The 21,067-nt window shown below is 38.9% G+C and overlaps 1 protein-coding gene across 1 annotated transcript in view; it reads right to left on the reverse strand.

The window, feature by feature from the left end:
• The window catches only part of F13A1 (coagulation factor XIII A chain), a 112,701-nt gene that overhangs the window by 65,245 nt on the left and 26,389 nt on the right, over positions 1-21,067 (reverse strand). The window lies entirely within an intron of this gene.

The following is a 21,067-nucleotide window of genomic DNA, read 5'->3' on the forward strand; positions in this document are numbered from 1 at the left end:
TTTCTTTCTTTCTTTCTTTCTTTCTTTCCTTCCTTCCTCCCTTCCTTCCTTCCTTCCTTCCTTCCTTCTTTCCTTCTCTTTCTTTTTTCTCCTTCCTTCCCTCCCTCCCTCCCTCCCTCCCTCCCTCCTTCCTTCCTTCCTTCCTTCCTTCCTTCCCTTTCTTTTTTATAAGGTCTCGATCTGTAACACAGGCTGGAATGCAGTGGCACGATCATGGTTCACTGTAGACTCGAACTCTCAGGCTCAAGTGATCCTCCCACTTCAGTCACCTGAGTAGCTAGGACTACAAGTGCATGCTCGGCTAATTTAATTTTTTTTTTTTTTTTTTTGTAGAGCCAGGGTCTCCCTATGTTGCCTAGGCTAGTCTTGAACTCCTGGGCTCAAGTGATTCTTCTGCCTTAGCCTCCCAAAGAGTTGGAATTACAGGCGTGAGTCACCATGCCTGGCCCAGAGCTTCTTGTTTCCTTTGTAAAATTCACTTAAGTATTATTTTTATGATTGTTTAAACTGATTAAAGTTTTAGAGTTTTCTTAGAAGGTATTTCTATTTCCATAAAGAGCCTGGGATGTTATGGTTTAAATATGGAAGAGACTTTAGCAGAGAAAGGCAATCTTGAATATCTGGAAAAAACCTGCCACACCTTCAGACTATATTCATCTTGTAGCAGCAGATCTAAAGTGCAGGAGCAAAGACCTTTTGTGTTTAGATAATAAAACAAAGGCCAAGAGGTAACAGTTTCAAGGCATCTTGCCAGTTTTTTCCTGGGCACTGCTGAATCTACCTCTCTTGGTGTAATGCTGATCATGTTTAATTACAGTCAGAAGAGTCTAGGTAGGGAGACCAGGAGCTTTTCCAAAAACTGGTGCCATTTCAACAATGTTTACATTGACATTACAATGGTGTGGAGCCTTGCTGGTTGAGGCATTCACGAATCAGCAATATTGGCATTCCCTGGGAGCTTGCTAGAAATGCAGAATCTCAGGCTTTCCCAGAACTCTTGAATAAGAATTTGCATTTTAACAAGATCACTCGGTGATTTGTGTGCACATTAGTTTAGAAGCACAGGTCTGAGTTATAATGCAAAGACATTAGTAAGCAATGTGAAACACATGATTGAAGCATGTGTGTTTTGATTATGAAAATCACAGAAGAGACATTAAAATATGGTAAGCTTTTATGTGTTTGCTGCCTCACCAACTAACAACTCAGCCTCATCACCTGCCTAGACCCCTCTTTTTGACTTGGTGTGTCTAGTTGTAGAGAAGTCTGCCTTCCCTACTGGTTTATCAGTTCATCGGGAGCAAAGGAAAAAAATCTTCGTCTTTCTGAATTTTACCAAGGGTTAGCAAAGACTGAGTGCTCAGTAGTTGTTCACCAATCACTTGTATAGTCAACAAGCACATAGGAAATGTACATTTGAGTAAGAATAAGACCTTCTGCCTGGAGAAAGATGGACAACAAACCAATCAAGTGGAAGTAAAGATTACTGATATTAAGACAGAAAAATGTAGAGGTAGAGTGGGAACCTGAGGAAGGGAGTTATCAGTTAGGTTGGAGGGTGGTGGTGGTGATGCTGGGGGCCTAACAGAGGGAGATGACATGCAAACTGGCCAGAAAAGGTCATGTATATAGCTGAAACAGTTTTAATAAATGCCTAGTGTCATGAAACAATATGGCAGGCTCTGGGACCTGCTAGGAGCTCTACATGGGTATTATGTTAGTAGGCAATAATGAATGAAATAAAAAATACTAGAAGAAAACATTCAAGATGTGCAAGCATCTTGTACTGTGAATGACAAACCCTTCATTGAAATGTGAGATTTACTCTAGCACTGAGTGGCATTTCCCAAGGACGGTCCCTTCTAGGGAGTGTTGTCTAGAAGATTACTATTCAATTTGGTTTAGACATGTTATTTTCCCCCTTTAACTCTGTGTCCAGTCAGGTTAAAGTGAAGAAGAACTTTAGTAACCACACTGTTAATTTGTTCAATGTAGGAAAAAAAATGAACTCTTTGGGGGTCTCTAAAAGACCTTGTTCAGCTAATTGCAAACTTATGCCTTTGATATAAATTTTGACTTTAGCTTATAGATTCATGAAATTACTAGGGTGCAGCAGGCTTTAGCCAAACATTCTGGCCATGTTAAAGATCAGTACTTCTCCTTGCAGTTGGATTGATTATTTAAAAATCTGTATCCATTATCGTGAAGATTGAAGAATGTCTTGGTAGCCTATCCTGTGGTTGGGTCTTTGTGGGTAGGTAGGTTTAGCTTTGAACTCACATTATCATTCCCTTATCACTGAGACATAAAATAGGCTCTATGAATTTCAGAGGTAAAGGCTCTTAAACTGTGGTCCTGATAACTGATTTTCAAACAGCCATTAATTACAAGGGCTATTTATAGCATAGGGCTGAACTCAATCAGCTAAGGGGAAGAGTAAGGAAAAAAAGCTCTGTCCTCTACAGACCTTTTAATTGTTACTGCTGAGCTGTTCCCTGTTGCTAGATAAATCACAACTCTCATTTATTAGCATTTGGGCAGATTAGCTACTGTTTTCTAATTAGAACATTGATTTCTGGGGAGCTCAGGCCCTGAAAGAGGTAAGTTTTGGTGACAGATGTAAAGGGTTAAAATAATATCTCCCCTCCTAAACAACAAGATATGCTTGGAGGACACTTCGAGGACATGTTTGTCCTTTTTCATGCCACAGTTGGCTGTTTTAACACCTTCTCATGAACTCAGGGTTTGACCAGTGGCAGAATAAAGTGTCTTGGTCTTAGGTCACTGGTGGTCAAGTAGACAACACAAGTCCAGGACTATGTACAGGAGGCATTATTCAACTTCATTAAGGCTACACTAAATTGCCCTCCCATATTACCTATAAAATTGGAAAAATTTTCAAAAACCCCTAAAAGTCATTGTCAGCAACCTCAGTGGCATAATATAATGCAATACACTTCAAAACATGGTGCCAAGAAAAGATGAAGATCATGGAGTGAAGCAGAGAGACAACATGGCTCAGCTCCTAACCAAAAACCTGAGATTTCTAATTTATATTTCAAAATCTAGAAAGTAATACATATAATTAAAATGCTGATCTTTTTGGCCAGGCATGTAATCCCAGCACTTTGAGAGGATGAGGCAGATGGATCACTTGAGGTCAGGAGTTCAAGACCAGCCTGGCCAACATAGTGAAACCCTGTCTCTACTAAAAAGACAAAAACTAGCTGGGCATAGTGGCACATGCCTGTAGTCCCCGCTACTCTGGAGGCAGAGGCAGGAGAATCGCTTGAACCTGAAAGAAAGAGGTTGCAGTGAGCTGACTGCACCACTGCACTCCAGTCTAGGCAACAGAATGAGATCCTGTCTCAAAAAAAAAAAGAAAAAGAAAAAGAAAAAAAAAGCTGATCTTTTAATTGTTCTGAACAGAATGGTGGAAACATCTGCTGTGGAGAAACGAGTGAAAAAGGGTCTCCACCTTAAAAGAGGTAGAGATTCTGGAACACAATTGGGAAATAATACAAGCTGAGAGTATCCCCCAATGGAACTGAAATATACCTCCAGTTAGGGGGGTGGGTTCTGGAATGACAGATGTAGGAGAATCTTAAGGGAAAGAGCAGACCCTAAGCATGCTATCAAAGATTGTTCACCTTCTTAAACTGTACTCCTCACTCCAATCTCTTGCAGAGTACTGAAGACTAGATAGAATGTGGTACATTGGCCTCAAATTGTAGTTCAGAGGAGATATCAAACTAATTTTAGATTGAGAAGAGAGAATTTTATTTATTACAGCAAATAGAATGTCTAGAGACAGGAGTGATGCAAGTTTGAACCGAAATGAAGGGAAAGGAAACTGCATGCAGAGGAAGAGACAGAAAGAGAGAGAGGGAGTTATCATGAAAAAATATACATAGAAGAAAACAAAATTAAGGAGCATAAGTCATTTTCTCACAACCTTTTAGGAGATCACAGACCAAAGGCAACAAATTAAGGATCAAATCATACCATTACAGAACTAATAATAAATTATAAACTGCAAGAAACAGAATACATATTATTAAAAATAAAAATTAATGACATAGAAGAAAACTTGAGATAATCAAAGAAAATACAATAAAAAACCAAAGTAATGAATTATTTAGAGAGATTCTAATAGTTCCATAGTTATGGAAAACAAAGATAATACAACATTAGGATAATTGGTATCCTTAAAATAGAGAACCCAAGGATTTGGACCATCATGGTGGATGGGAGGCAGGACTAGATTGCACCTCCAGGCAGAGCAGCATGTGGAGACTTGCACTGTAAATTTCAGCTCCAGGTCAATTGCAAGAACAAACCAGCAATCCTGAGAGGACCCACAGACTCTCTGAAGGAAGCAGACTCCTCCCGCAGGACCCGAGAGACGTCCCCCACAAATACTGTGAGTGTCCCAACTGCGGAAGTGGGAAGGGGAGGCCCTCCTCTCCCGAACACAAATCTCCACTGGAGAAGCTGAAGGTCTGTTTGTGGGTGAAGTTTCCAACTTCCCCTGGAGCTGAGTCAACCTGGAGAGCTGAGGGAAATACAGGGGTAGAGGAAGTAGCAGAAAGGCCCTGGGAGCTTGCTGGGTCCCCTAGCAGGCCATCCCTGCCTGGCACCACAGAGATCCATCAGAAGGGTGGACAGAGGAGCAGAGGGTAAAACTCCACGTGGAGAAGGAAGTCTCTAGCTGAACTTTGTAGCAATTTGAATGGGGTGAGAAGCCTCCTGGCTAGAACTTGGGGGAGGGTGCAAATCTGGTGTGCAGACTCCACAGGTGTGGAAGAACCAAGCCCTTTTCTTTTGCAGCTGAGAGATGGGTAGACTGGGTCAGGTTTTCAAGCCCATCTTGCCCTCTGCCTGGAAATGGACTCAGGGCTGTCGAGGAGAGGCACAGTGGGAGTGAGACTGGCCCTTTGCTTTGCATGGGAGCTGGGTGACTCCTGTGATTGCCAGCTTCCCCCAACTTCCCTGACAATCTGCGTGACTCAGCAGAAGCAGCCATAATCCTCTTAGGTACACAGCTCCAGTGACCTGGAAATCTCACCCCTGTCCCCCACAGTACCTGCAGCAAGACCTGCCCAAGGAGAGTCTGAGCTCAGACACGCCTAGCCAGCCCCCAGTTGATAGTCCTTCCCTACCTACCCTGGTAGTGGAAAACAAAGGGCATGTAATCTTGAGAGTTCTGGGCCCCTACCCACCGCTGGTTCCTTCCCATACCACCACAGCTGATGCTCTCTGGAAAGCGCCACCTCCTGGCAGGGGGCCAACCAGCACAAAAATAGAGCCTGAAACCACCAAAGCTAAGAACCCTAACAGAGTTCATTGTATCCCCCTGCCACCTCCACTGGAACAGGCGCTGGTATCCATGGCTGAGAGACCCATCATAGACGGCTCACATCACAGGATTCTGTGCAGACAATGCCCAGTACCACTCCAGAGATGGGTAGACTCACTGGGTGGGTAGACCCAGAAGAGAGACAATCACTGCAATTTGGTTCACAGGAAGCCACATCCATAGGAAAAGGGGGAGAGTACTACTACATCAAGAGAACACCCCATGGGACCAAAGAATCTGAACAACAGCCTTCAGCCCTAGACCTTCCCTCTGACAGAGCCTACCCAAATGATAAGGAACCACAATACCAAACCTGGTAATATGCCAAAACAAGGTTCTTCAATACCCCCCAAAAATCACACTAGTTCACCAGCAATGGATCCAAACAAAGAAGAAATTCCTGATTTACCTGTAAAAGAATTCAAGAGGTTAGTTATTAAGCTAAACAGGGAGGGACCAGAGAAAAGTGAAGCCCAATGCAAGGAAATCCAAAAAATTACATCAGAAGTGAGGGGAGAAATATTCAAGGAAATAGATAGCTTAAAGAAAAAACGAGCAAAAATTCAGGAAACTTTGGACAAATGTTTAGGAATGTGAAATGCTCTGGAAAGTCTCAGCAATAGAATTGAACAAGTAGAAGAAAGAAATTCAGAGCTCAAAGACAAGTTCTTTGAATTAACCCAGTCCAACAAAGACAAAGAAAAAGGAATAAGAAAATATGAACAAAGTCTCCCAGAAGTCTGGGATTATGTTAAACGACCAAACCTAAGAATAATCGGTGTTCCTGAGGAAGAAGAGAATTCTGAAAGCTTGGAAAACGTATTTGGGGTAATAATTGAGGGATACTTCCCCGGCCTCGCTAGAGACCTAGACATCCAAATACAAGAAGCACAAACAACACCCAGGAAATTCACCACAAAAAGATCTTTGCCTAGGCACATTGTCATTAGGTTATCTAAAGTTAAGACAAAGGAAAGAATCTTAAGAGCTGTGAGACAGAAGCATCAGGTAACCTATAAAAGAAAACCTAGCAGATGAACAGCAGATTTCTCAGCAGAAATCCTACAATCTAGAAGGGATTGGGACCCTATCTTCAGCCTCTTCAAACAACACAATTATCAGCCAAGAATTTTGTATCCAGTGAAACTAAGCATCATATATGAAGGAAAGATACAGCCTTTTTCACACCAACAAATGCTGAGATGATTCACCATTACCAAGCCACCACTACAGGAACTGCTAAAAGGAGCTCTAAATCTTGAAGCAAATCCTGGAAACACATCAAAACATAACTTCTTTAAAGCATAAATCACACAGGACCTACTAAACAAAAATACAAGTTAAAAAGCAAAAACAAAAAACCAAAGTACACAGGCAACAAAGAGCATGATGAATGCAATGGTACCTCATATTTCAATACTAACATTGAATGTAAATGGCCTAAATGCTATATTTAAAAGATGCAGAACTGAAGAATGGATAAGAACTCGCCAACCGTCTGCTGCCTTCAGAACACTCACCTACCACATAAGGACTCACATAAACTTAAAGTAAAGGGGTGGAAAAAGGCATTTCATGTAAATGGACACCAAAAGTGAGCAGGGGTAGCTATTCTTATATCAGACAAAACAAACTTTAAAGCAACAGCAGTTAAAAGAGACAAAGAGGGACATTATTTAATGGTAAAAGGCCTTGTCCAACAGGAAAATATTACAATCCTAAACAAATGTGCACTGAACACCGAAGTTCCCAAATTTATAAAACAATAACTAATAGACCTAAGAAATGAGACAGACAGTAACACAATAGTAATGGGGGACTTCAATACTCCACTGACAGCACTAGACAGGTCATCAAGACAGAAAGTCAACAAAGAAACAATGAATTTAAACTATACCTTGGAACAAATGGACTTAACAGATATATACAGAGCATTTCATCTAACAGCCACAGAATACACATTCTAATCAACAGTGCATAAAACTTTCTCCAAGATATACCATATGATAAACCATAAAATGAGCCTCAGTAAATGTAAGAAAATTGGAATTACATCAAGCACTCTCTCAGACCACAGTAAAATAAAACAGGAAATCAACTCTAAAAGAAACCTTCAAAACCATGCAAGTACATGGAAATTAAGTAACCTGCTCCTGAATGAGCACTGGGTCAAAAACAAAATCAAGATGAAAATTTAAAAATTCTTTGAACTGAATGACAATAATGACACAACCTATCAAAGCCTTTGGGATATAACAAAGGCAGTGCTAAGAGGAAAGTTCATAGCCCTAAAGGCCTACATAAAAAAGACCGAAAGAGCACAAACTGACATTCTAAGGTTACACCTCAAGGAACTAGAGAAATAAGAACAAACCAAACCCTAACACAGCAGAAGAAAAGAAATAACCAAGATCAGAGCAGAACTAAACAAAATTGAAACAAATAAACAAACAAAAATACAAAAGATAAATGAAACAAAAAGCTGGTTATCTGAAAAGATAAATAAAATTGACAGATCATTAGCAAAATTAACCAAGAAAAGGAGAGAGAAAATCCAAATAACCTCACTAAGAAACGAAACAGGAGATATTACAACTGACACCACTGAAATATAAAAGATCATTCAAGGCTACTATGAACACCTTAACACATATAAACTATAAAATCTAGAAGAGATGGATAAATTCCTGGAAAAATGCAACCCTCCTAGCTTAAGTCAGGAAGAATTATATATCCTGAATAGACCAACAACAAGCAGCGAGATTGAAATGGTAATTAAAAACTTAACAAAAAAATGTCCAGGAACAGATGGATTCACAGTAGAATTCTACCAGACATTCAAGGAAGAATTGGTACCAATCCTTTTGACACTATTCCACAAGATAGAGAAAGAAGGAATCCTCCCAAATTCATTCTATGAAGCCAGCATCACCCTGATACAAAAACCAGGAAAGGACATAACCAAAAAAGAAAACTACAGACCAATATCCTTGATGAACACAGATGCTAAAATCTTTAACAAAATACTAGCTAACTGAATCCAACAACATATCAAAAAGATAATCCACCATGATCAAGTGGGTTTCATACCAGGAATGTGGACATGGTTTAACATACGCAAGTCAATAAATGTGATACACCACATAAACAGAATTAAAAACAAAAATCACATGATCATCTCAATAGATTCAGAAAAAGCATTCAACAAAATCTGACATTGCTTTATGATTAAAACTCTCAGCAAAATCAGCATGCAAGAGACATATCTTAATATAATAAAAGACATCTATGACAAACCCACAGCCAACATAATACTGAATGAGGAAATGTTGAAAGCATTTCCTCTGAGAACTGGAACAAGACAAGGAGTCCCACTCTCACCACTCTTCTTCAACATAGTATTGGAACTCCTAGCCAGAGCAATAAGATAAGAGAAAGAAATAAAGGGCATCCAAATAGGTAAAGAGGAAGTCAAACTGTCACTGTTTGCTGATGATATGATTGTTTACCTTGAAAACCCCAAGGACTCCTCAAGAAAGCTCCTAGAACTGATAAAAGAATTCAGCAAAATTTCCGGACACAGGATTAATGTACACAAATCATTAGCTCTTCTATACACCAACAGTGACCAAGTGGAGAATCAAATCAAGTGTTCAACTCCTTTTACACACATTTTCAAACATGATGTACTTCAGGGAATACAGTACCTATCATAACCAAACTAGTAATACCTGAAAAGTGATACCAAAATAATTAGGGACTGAATCAAACAAAGAACCCAGGAACACAGACTCTGTGATAACAGATTCAGTGGTGAGAACAATCTATATAAGTTAAGCATCTATGGGATTTACAGTTACAGATGAATTTTAAAACTTGATAATATAAAAACAATAATCATCCTAAGAAAAAGGATAGGAGAAAGAGGAGAGGAAGAGTGAAAATGGTAATGTTTTAGTGTGTTGCTCTCTCAGTTAATTGATACCATCTAACATTAAAGTATAATTTAAAAGTACATAATTACTTTATTCTTTTAATGGTTTTCATAATTTTTAATAACCTTAGGGAGACCTGTTAAGAAATGATATCTCTTGTAGTGAAGAAATATTTATTTGAAGTTTAACAATTTCTTCTGTTGCCGTTTAGTTTCTTTCCTATTAAAGTAAAATTTAATAAAACAAAATTAAATAGAATTTGGGTATAATTATATGTAGTACTTTTAAATTAAGTAGCATGACACCATTTGGTATAAATACAAACAAATCAATGGAACACAATAGAGAACACAGAAATAGACTCACACAAACACAGTTAACTAATTTGTGATAAAGTTGCAAAGGAAATTTTATGGATAAAGGATAATCATTTCAACAAATGGGGTGGCATCAACTGGATATTCATATACAAAAATATGAGCTTTGATTCATACCTTGCACCATATGTAAAAATTAACTCAAAATGAACCTTAGACCTAAATATGAAACCTAGAGTTATAAAACTTCTAAAAGGAAGCAAAGGAGAAAATTGTGTGATCTTAGGTTAGGCAAGTTACTTAGATAAAATATGAAAAGCACAATCCATAAAAAAATTTATAAATCAGACTTCATAAAAATTAAGAACTTTTGCTCTTTGAAAGGCCCTGTGAAGAGAACGAAAAAATAAAACTAGAATGGAAGAAAATATTTGTAAATCCTTTATCTGATTAAAAAAACTTGTATCCAGAATATGTAAAGAACACTTGAAACTCAATAGTAAGAAAACAAACACAACCTTAAAACAAGAGAAAAATATTTGAACAGACATTCCATCAAAGAAAATACATGGGTGGCCAATCACAACAAAAGATGCTCAGTATCATCAGCCATTAAGGAAATGCAAATCAAAACCACAGCAAGGTAACACTGGACATCTGTTTAAAAGTCTAAGATTAAAAAGACTGATCATACCAAGTGTCAGGGAGGATATGGAACACTTGAGACTCTCATATGCTGCTGGTGGGGATGTAAAATGCCCATCCACTTTAGGGAACAGTTTGGTAGTTTCTTAAAAATTAAACCTATGTTTAGCTTATGACCCAGCCACCTCACTCCTAGGTATTCACCTAAGAGAAATGAAAGTTTACGTCTAAACAAAGACTTTTACGAAAGTCTTCCAAGCTAAAGTTTCTGGCTTTATTGGTAAGAGGCAAAAACTGAAATTGGCCCAAATGTCCATCCACAAGTAAATACATGGGCAAATAGTGATTCCTCCATACAATGAAACACTGCTACTCAGCAATAAAGAGGAATGAACTACTGAAACAAAAAAACGGCATGGATGAAGCTCAGAATACAGGAAGGAAGCATAAAAGAAGCCTCACAAAGAGTACAAACTGCCTGATTATATTTGTGTTAAAGTCTGGAAAACACAAATCATTATATAATGACAGAAGGCTGAGCAGTGATGCGGGGTGGTACACAAATCTGGGAGTGGTTTAAGGAAGAAATTACAATAAGGAAACTTCTGGGGGCATATTCTTTATTTTGATTTTAATGTTCATTTCATGGGTACATATACATGTCAACATTATCCAATTGTACATTAAGTACGCACATTTTATTGTCAACTATATTTCAATAAAGCTGTGAAAATCGATGAAAACTTTTAAATTAAACCAGCATCTATAGTATAATATTATTTATAATTTTAAAATTATTTCTCCTGTATAATTCAAAGAATAGAAATAGCCTTAAAACATGACCCATACTGGACTTCTGTCTAATTTTGGTCATTGGAATATGAGCAGATTCTAACTTGATACTGAAAAATAAAGAAATGTGACATTTCTTGATTCTTAAATTTCCTATAGCACAGACCTTTAATTTTGTATAGTTACTATTTCTTTCTGCTTTTTAAAAAATATGCAAGGGTATTTTTCTCCTCTGTGCACATTTTATATGGCTACGATGAAATGACTTTTCTCTGTTATAAACTGATTATATTCCATTAAATTTCATTGTTAAAAGTTATGTCCTCATAAAGGCTAGGATTTCTATAACTCTTTTAGAAAATAGTCTTATACCTAATTTTGTCCATAATAGTTTCTCAAAGACCATTGGAAATGAATTTTGATATTGGGTAACATGAACTAACATCAAAGGCCTAGTGCTAAATTTGGCAAGGAGAAGAATTATTTCCTGTAGAAAATAGTTTCCAGGTTTTGTGAACCACAAGTCCCCAGCTACAGTCTGGTGGTGACCAGACTTAATCACAGGTGGAAGTGGTGTGGTGGATGTCAAATTGTGCTTCATGACATGCTAGGGTTTTGCAAAATAATCTCAGTAGTTTTGGTGTTGTGGGGTGGGGCAGGTGAGAACTGAATGTTGGTAGTCAAGGCTGCAGTCACCACCTTTCTTTAGTAATAGTTCCTCTGCTTTTTCTCTTTTACGTATTTGGATTCAATTGCTATTTGAAAAAAATTGTTCTAAAAAATAAAATTTAAAAGATCATGGTTCTGGGAACGTAGAGATCTGTTTTTGTGCCTGCTCTGCCATTTGCCAAATTATGTTGTAAGGATAGGAAGGGAGATGAGTTGAAGGTCAAGTACTCAGGTTATTCCATGGGCAGGCATCCCAGAAAATGAATAAGAAAAAAGAAATAGGGTAGCAGCAATTCTACTTCTTCCCTTGCCTGGTTCCTCATCCTTGATTTTTTTCTGGGCTTTCACGGCACTTACAACAGCCAGGGTCACATACTTGGTCCAAAGGAATGGAAAATCATCTACCATCTCTTTGGTTTTTCATAGTGGTTTGCTTAATAACAAGCTGTTTTCTGCCTTGTTGTTGCTGGAAATGTTATTCTCTCTCCCTGGAATGTCCATCCACACTCAAACCTCTTCTTTACCTGGTGGCCTATTGATCCTTTAAAACTCAGCTGGTTTCACTCTGGGAATCTTTACTCATCACTTTGATTTGGATGTCCTTACTCTTTGATCACATAGTACTCTTTGCATAGTACTATCCATTTATCACATTGTATTGTGTCATTGTATTGTGTCATTGGTTAGACTATCTGTGTTCTTTTACCAGACTTTATGTTCACAGAAGGAAGGAAGGCACCATACCGTTTTGACAGTGTGGTATTGTCGTAAAGACATACATATAAACTAATGAAACAGAAAAGGGAGTCTAGAAATAGATCCATACTCCTGTAGACATTTGATTTCCGACAAAGTCACCAAAGCAATTCAATGAAGAAAATGACGGTCTTTTCAACAAAGAAAGTCTTTGCAACAAATGAAAGCCTTTCCAACAGTCTTTTCAACAAATGCGGGTGGAACAAATGGATAAATCTGGAAAAAATAAGATATGATCCCTACCTCACACAACATCAAAAGATAAGTCAAGATGTAAATGTAAAAGTTCAAATTATAAAGCTTCAAAAATAAAACATAGGAGAAATAGTGGCAAACATGGGCAAATAGTGATTCATGTGAAAGTCTTCATGTGAAAAGAACATTTACTGGGGAGGACTATTAAAGAACAATGAAAAAATTAGATTTTATAAAATTTAACAAATTTTGTTACTTAAAATACGCCATTTATAAAATATAACTACAAGCCATGGTCTGGGGAAAATATGTTCTATACATATCTGACAAACGAGAGGCATATACACAGAGCAATTATAATAATAAAAGTACAAATGACCCAATAAGAAAATCAGTAGACTTGAAAACAGGCTGCATATACATATATATATATGGCCAATAAATATATTAAAAGATGCTCCACATCATTAGCCATCAGGGAAATGAAAATTAAAACTGTAATGAAATGCCACTATATGCCCATTTGATTGGTTAAAATTAAAAAGGTTCAAGACATCAAGAATAGGTGAAGCTGTGGAGAAACTGGAACTCTCATACATTGTTGGCAGGAATGTATAACAGTAGAGCTGCTTTGAAAAACTAGCCAATTCTTCTAAAGTTAAATATATACATACTTTCTGATCTAGGCATGCTCTCTTTAGCTATTTACTCCAGATATATGAAAACACATACCCAAAAACACTTGTACAATAATGTTTATAGTAACAGTATTCATAATAGCTTCAAATTGGAAACATCTTAAACATCCATCAATAGGTGAATGGATAGACAAATTGTGATATACAATACAATAAAGCACTTCTGAGTAATGGTAAGGAAAACATTGAAAACACATGCAGCTGATGAAGTAAGAGAAGCCAGTCCTGCTTCTACTGTCTGAATCCATTTATGTGAAGTTTAAGAAGAGACAAATGTAACCCATTGCAAGAAATCAGAATAGCAGCTACCTAATGAGGTGGGGGTTGACTGGAAGAAGCACAAGGGAAACTTCTGGGCTTATGGAAATGTCTATATTTTGATTGGGGTGGTGACTACCCCAATAAAAACTCTGAATTGTGCATTTAATATCCACGATTTTTTACTGTATGTAAATTTTACTTCGATTAAAAAAAACCCTGCAACTAACACTAATGAATAGTATGAAGCATATAACTACTGATAATATGAATGTCCTTTGGTATATATATGACCCAAGCTCTGACAGGGGTGGGTAATTAGACTCGTTTTTCATGATAACTATTACCACAGGAAATTATTAACCTTGTCTCTCTTAGTAACTGAGGATGCTCATTTGGCCAAAGCATATTTTACTAATTGACAATAATGAGAGAAATAAGCAAATGTGGACTGAGAGAACGAAACTGAGATTTCAAGGTCTCTAAGTGTGGCCTGCTTTTTTCATTGCCATACCACTGCTGCACGGTGTAGAGCTGGTATGGAACAGACCTTAATATCTGAATTAAAGGAATGGACATATGGGAGAGGGAAAAATGCAGAGCAGGAGGAGGAAAGAGAGAAGGATGTCACAGGAGGAGAGAGGAGAAAGAAAGAGGGTATGAAGGGAACCCAAGGTGCATGAAGCTGTGCATATCCTAAAGGGCTGAGCTGGCTTTGTTCCTTTGCTATCCATCTATCCTGGGGATGCTGGCCCCAGGAGACCAGAGCAGCACCAACTGCACAGCTTGGAGGGAGTGCTGTAAAGCATCCCTGTGCTTCAGAAATAGCCTGTGTGATTACAAAATAGCTGCAGCATTGAAACCTCATTCCAGGAAGCAATTCAGGGAAAGCAGACATTTAGATTGCCCATGATTATCACATTCAAGAGATGGCTTGTAATAAATGTCTGTTTTTCTCCAAAAATATGGGGTGAAGAGGCATAAGAAATGTAAGCTTAATAATTGAGAAAACTAGCTGTTTGACCACAAATGAAAACTTCATTACATTGCTGGCTTTTACCATAAGAGAAAAAAGACAATGTCTGAACAGTTCATTGTCCCCCACTGCCCCCACCTGAAAGAGAAGGATTGAATCAGACAAGGCATTATATCTGTATCCAAGGAGCTCATGTGACCTGGAGAGAGGACAGACAGAGGACAAACCCAGGGGAAATACAACATTGTGTGTGAATTAGTGGGGCCAGGCAACTCATGACCCACCCCCAGTGCTACCAGCAACCTTGGATAAAGTTACTTAACTTCCTGATACCTCAGTCTCTCCACCTGCACTTTGGTTATTTGTGGAATGCGTTTATGCGATTTCTCCAAAGTGACTATGAGGATACTTTCTGCTAAATTCTATTTTCCCACAGGCTTCCAACATGTTTGTCAATTTTTAAAAAATCTTCAACAAACAGAAATGAAAATCCCTGGTGAATAAGGTGACCTTATGGTATTGTTTACTTTGAATATATTGTTTACCGTGAGTCTGCACCAGCCATTCATCATTGAATTCCCTGGGTCATTTTAGGATCATAGAAACGACTTTCATTCTTAGAAATACCTTGACTTTAACTTTAATGGTTTAAAAAAATCTTTTTAGAGTTGGTAATTTGGTACTTTATTCTGTTGGACTTCAGTAACATTCTTCATTAATACAAATCAGTGGATTATCCCAAAGTTGTCACCCTGAGAGCTCCTACTAATTAATATGTGTTGCAGTTGGAAAGGTTGCAAGGAACACCAGAGGCTTCTGCCTTTTTCTGCTGTTCCAAACTGAGGAATTTCATTCCAGACATGACTAAAAGAAAGAGACAATAACACTTTTAAATAAAAGCTGATAGGGTTGGAGACTCAGAAGCTCTGGAGGGAGACTCAAGTCCATCATGGAACCTACATCTGGCAGTGGTCACCACCCAGGGAATTTTGACCTCTAGGCATCTGCGGGTTAGTAATGCAGGTATGCTGTTGTCACTTTTATAAAAGACCAGACGGAAGCTGTATCTTTACCCCCACAAAGGTGACCCCGAATCATATTCAGTGTGGTCATACTCATTATCTGGTAGAGATAATTACCACCTCCACCACCATTAGAACTTCTCATTGGCAGTTACATAAATCTGACACAAGAATGGGGTAACAAGGCATTATTACATAATCATGATTTGTTTTGATAGATGAACTTTTTCAAAAAATATGATCCATATGGATAAATGTGAAAAAGTTCCTTGGTGATTTACAAAGGCCAAGGACCATGCCCATTGAGCACCTGGGTCCTTAGATGTATCTACAACCGTTCATTCCAAAAAAAGAAGTTTTAGCTGCTTTACAAACCAAAGGATGAGTTAGATATTGCTTTGTAATTAAAAATTGTTCTTAATAAAACTGTTATGAAAGTACATTGTGACTGGTCTGTACGATCAAGGAATAAACTTTAGAAATAAATACAAACTTTATGTATTTATTTCTGTCTTTACAGTTCATTTGGGATGACTCAGATGTGAAATTTCTAATCAAAGTGAATTTTAAATGTAATCTGAATGTTTATAATTAAGGTTTGTTGCATGAAGAGGTTTGCTCAATGTGAGGCTTCCCATAAGATGACCAAGTAAACACTGGAAAGAAAATGAATAAAACATGGTTTTATTGTAAACCCCCTGTGGAGTTGTTTGGCAACATATCAAAGGAGTTATGTCATTACTGTCTTTTTCATGCATGGAAAGAAAAAAAATCTTTCTAAATACTGGGACAAAAAGAAGGGGAGGAAAAAGATGGACAAAGGGAAAATAACTTTATTTTCTGTTTATCTGTAGGATCACAGATGCATGAGGATCAGGAGCACTAAAGTCCATTTCATCTCAAAGGTCTTGTACTGGGTCCTAGAAAAATCCAGGACCTACTCCTAATTGTGGTCAGTTTGATTTACTAGCTGGAGTTCAAGATTTTTTTATAATGCTAAAGAGTACATCGAACATCAATTGGTTAAAAAAGTTTAGTCATGAGGTAGTTCCCAAAAGGCATAGTCAGAGCAAAGTATTAATGGGGATTAATGATGGCATTGTGGTTCAATATTAGCAAAAGGCCAGGTTTAAAAATAAGTGCATACATCTCAAGGGAAGCCAGAAAGTCCAGGATGGCAGCAGTACAAACACTGAAATTTAAAAATATGTAACTATACTGACATTTTTTTCTCCCCTCCTACCTTCCTAATTTTCTCATTAATATTACCTTTTTTCTTACTACAACTGAATCAGAATACCATGGAATCAAGTAACTGTAAATGTTGAGATCCTATAGAATAAACTTCAGTTGTGTCAACCTTAGTTTTCAAATTGCAAAACAAGCCCCCAGAAGAGCAAATAACCCCCTACTACATTTTTCTTCAGTGCTTATGGTGACCAGCTGTATATAATTTCGACCATGGAGAAAGGGTTTCTTCAAATAATAGCGTGGTTAGTTATTACTGTGGGACCTCAGACATTCTTGTATCTTTTGATCCAATGTTTAGTCCTGGGAAAACTTTGAGCTATATTTGAGAGATTTGCTTTCCCATGCAATCCTATGCTGCTTTTTTCATTGCCATACCACTGCTGCATGGTGGAGAGCTGGTATAGAACAGGCCTCCAAAAATATCTGAATTAAAGGAATGGACATATGGGAGAGGGAAAAATGCAGAGCAGGAGAAGGAAAGAGAGAAGGATGTCACAGGAGGAGAGAGGAGAAAGAAAGAGGGTATGAAGGGAACCCAAGGTGCATGAAGCTGTGCATATCCTAAAGGGATATTATTTCCATCAGAGAATTTGCCATGCTGAGCTAAAATTTTCTGTTTACTAGTCTGTGTTCTCTGTTAGACTGTAAGCTCTGTAAAGGCAGAAACTTAATTTTATTCACAACTGTACTCCAGTGCTTAGACTGGTAGATTCGCACTAAACTCTTGTTGAACAAATGAGAAATATTGAGTGTTTTACCACTATCACTACCACCACCACCATCACCACCAGCACCACTATCACCACCATCATCACCATCATAATCACCACCACCATCACTACCACCACCATCACTCCTACCATCACCACCACCATCACCTTCACCATCTCCACCACCACTGCCATCATCACCATCACTATCACCACCATAATCACCCTACCATCACCACCATTATCATCACCATCACCACCATCACCACCACCATCACCTTCACCATCTCCACCATCACTGCCATCATCACCGTCACTATCACCACCATAATCACCCTACCATCACCACCATTATCATCACCATCACCACCATCACCACCACCATCACCACTACCATCATCACTACCTCTATCACCACCAAACACCACCACCATTATCATATCATATTTGCTACCTGATCTTCTTTGTAAACTCATTCTCCAGGGTCCCAGTGCCTATGGCTATTTAGAATCCTCTGATTTATACCATTCTTCACTTATTCCCCAATTTCAAAATTCACCTCATCTGGGCTCCATTCCCTTGGGGCTCTGTTCTTTTCTAGGCGATAGCGACTCAGTTTGATATAATAATTGTGTTATTGGTAATAATGTGTTGATAGTGGCCCTCTAAGGTGATATGATCTGAGAGGAAAGACAATATCTGGTTTCAGCAAGGCCACTTATTTGTTGTGTGACTTTGAGTGAGTGACATCACTTCCAAGGGCTTCTGCTTCCTCACCCAGAAGACTCTTGGAGAGTCCTCCCCATTGCACATGCTGGTTCTGTGTGTGTTTCAACACAGATCCTCCACTGGCAATGCCTTGACCCACTGGAGTAAATATAGATGGAGGTGGTATATGTATGTGTTTCACAGTGAATAACGAGCCATTATCTGCGATAGCAGCAGCCTTTGCAGAAGCAGCTGCACCTCCTTGGGGGAAATTATCTGCCCATAGTTGCTGCCAGATCCTATCAGTCAGGAAGCAGGAACAGGCATGGACAGGTAACCACCCCAGGTGGTTGCACAGCCTTGCCTTTTCCCCAGAACCATGCTGCCCTTGTCACAATATGTCATGGCTCACCTTCTTTGATAGTCTGACTTGGGGCTCCAAGTCCATGTCTGGCTTATTCACAGAAACTTGGGGCTAGCAACAGAATGCTTTATTAATGCCATGTGAGTGAAGTAAGTGTTCAGATGGCACAAAGTTAAGCATTCGTCTTAGCTTTCTCTGGCAATTTTCCTGGTGGGAACTGTCACATCAGAAATGCATTGGAGGGAAAGCAGCCATCAAGCAATGCAATTTAAAGGAAGAAGTATAACTTTGGGCAAGTTTCTTCATTTTTTCTAATTGCTTCTCTTTTTTTTCTTTTCTCTCTTAAATCAATCTGCAGTATAGCTTGGTAAAATGCACCACTCAGTATTTAAAGGAGCCTAAGCAAACGTTAGCTTATGTAAGGTTATAACATCTCAGGTCTAATCTCTAGACGATGAGAACACAGGATTTTGGGCTTGCTTTCTCCTGGGAAACTCCAACAGCCCCAGGCTGTCCAGATTGTCATAACTTTTCCTGCTTTCACATGAAAGTGAAGTAACAGTAACTCAAAATAAGAACAAGGGAAGTTACTGAATTTATAAAGGAAAAAATAGAAGAAGGGAGAGCACTATTTTGAAGAATGAAAGAATATTCTTGCTGTCAATGTGGTTTGAGCACAGAGACAAAATTTCACTTTAAAGACAAAGATGCGAGGCCAGCAGAGGTTAGTTATTGACCCTGGGTCACATAGTAAGTTAATAGCACAACCAGAATCAAGGTCCGATCTCTCGACATGAGCTGAGTCGTTTCCCATATGATGCTGCCTTTACTTTCTTTTCGTAAAGGACGAAAACCAGCAGGTTTTGAGTGATTAAGGAAGACAGATTTGCTATGCAGGTGAGAAGAGTGTTACTTACATTCCATAGGCAGGGAAACTGAGTCACAGAGGGGTTTAGTGCTGTGGTCCTCACTAAGGGTGATTTTTACCCCCAGTGGACATTTGGTAATATGTGGAATCATTTTGAGTTGTCACAGCTGGTAAGGGAACAGTTATGACAACTTGCATCCCCTGGGTAGAAGTAGGGATGTTGTTAAACATTCTACACAGGACAGCCCTCTACAACAAACAATTACCCAAGGTCACATACAATAAGTATAAATATACTGGACACTAAATATTTTTATCCGGGGATTGTGCACTTAAAATCTGTTTGAGATAGTTTCACTCCTGAGTGCAATGGCGTGCTCTCTGCTCACCACAACCTCGGCCTCCTGGGTTCGAGCAATTCTCCTGCCTCAGCCTCCTGAGTAACTGGAATTACAGGCATGCACCATCATGCCCGGCTAGTTTTTCTTGTTTTCAGTAGAGACAGGGTTTCTCCATGTTGATCAGGCTGATCTTGAACTCCTGATCTCAGGTGATCTGCCCGACTCGGCCTTCCAAAGTGCTGGGATTACAGGCGTGAGCCACTGTGCCTGGCCCAAATTCAGATTCTTATCATCACTGAAAGTTTGCACACTTTGGGTTATCGGTGGTTTGTTTTTTTTTTTCAACCTGTACCCACCTGTTTCCTGAAAACTCCTTGCCAACCTTCAGTGCTAGACTTGTCCTTGACTACAGTAAGCAAATTGGGCCCCAGTCATTTGCTCTGCATCTTGTCCCCACCCAGCTCCACTCTCTCCAGATACCCAGCAAGGACTGGTCTGCTCATCCTCACTGTTTCCCGGCAGCAGGTGCCCTGAGGAAAGTTCTGCCTTCTTTCATTCTCACCTGGGGGTGAAATGGGGTCTGTGTGCTATTCCTTCTGGAGAGTCCACATGCCACCTATACCTCTGCTCTGGCATTTGCAACCTGCGAAAGGGATTTCTAGCCTCTATGACCAGGCTGGGAGGTGTTTCAGAGGAATTCAGAGCAACTCTGCATCAGCCTCTGTTTTACCTGAGGCCTGGGCCCAGCCCCTGAGAAAACACACACAGCTCCGTCGCCCTGAAACAGGGTTCTGGCTAGGAGTCCACAACTTCCAAACATTTTCTTTTGGGCTCTCTAAGCGCATCTTTTCATACTAATAAAGTCAAATCATTAATTGAGAAATTTAAAGATTTTTTTGTCTTTGTTCTTTGCTTAACTACATTCAGAAGTTTCATGATAGATTTCCAGGATTTGTGAACAGGGGAGTATCTGCCTGAAGGACCAAAGAACACTTGATTTTTCTTCTATGTCATTTTTTTAAAAATTGATTTCTGGAGGCTCAGTATTTTAGCTTTTAAAATTATTAAAACTGAACAGATTTTAGAAAGCTTCACAGAGGTATTCTAAGGTTTAAAGGAGCTAATAGAGGTGAAAGTTTTTTGGAAAACCATTGAACATTTTGTATATGTAAACAAGGATGTGATAGAAATGGAAATACTGCT

This window comes from Theropithecus gelada, chromosome 4 (genome assembly GCF_003255815.1).
Source record: "Theropithecus gelada isolate Dixy chromosome 4, Tgel_1.0, whole genome shotgun sequence".
In the NCBI taxonomy this organism is placed as follows: domain Eukaryota; kingdom Metazoa; phylum Chordata; class Mammalia; order Primates; family Cercopithecidae; genus Theropithecus; species Theropithecus gelada.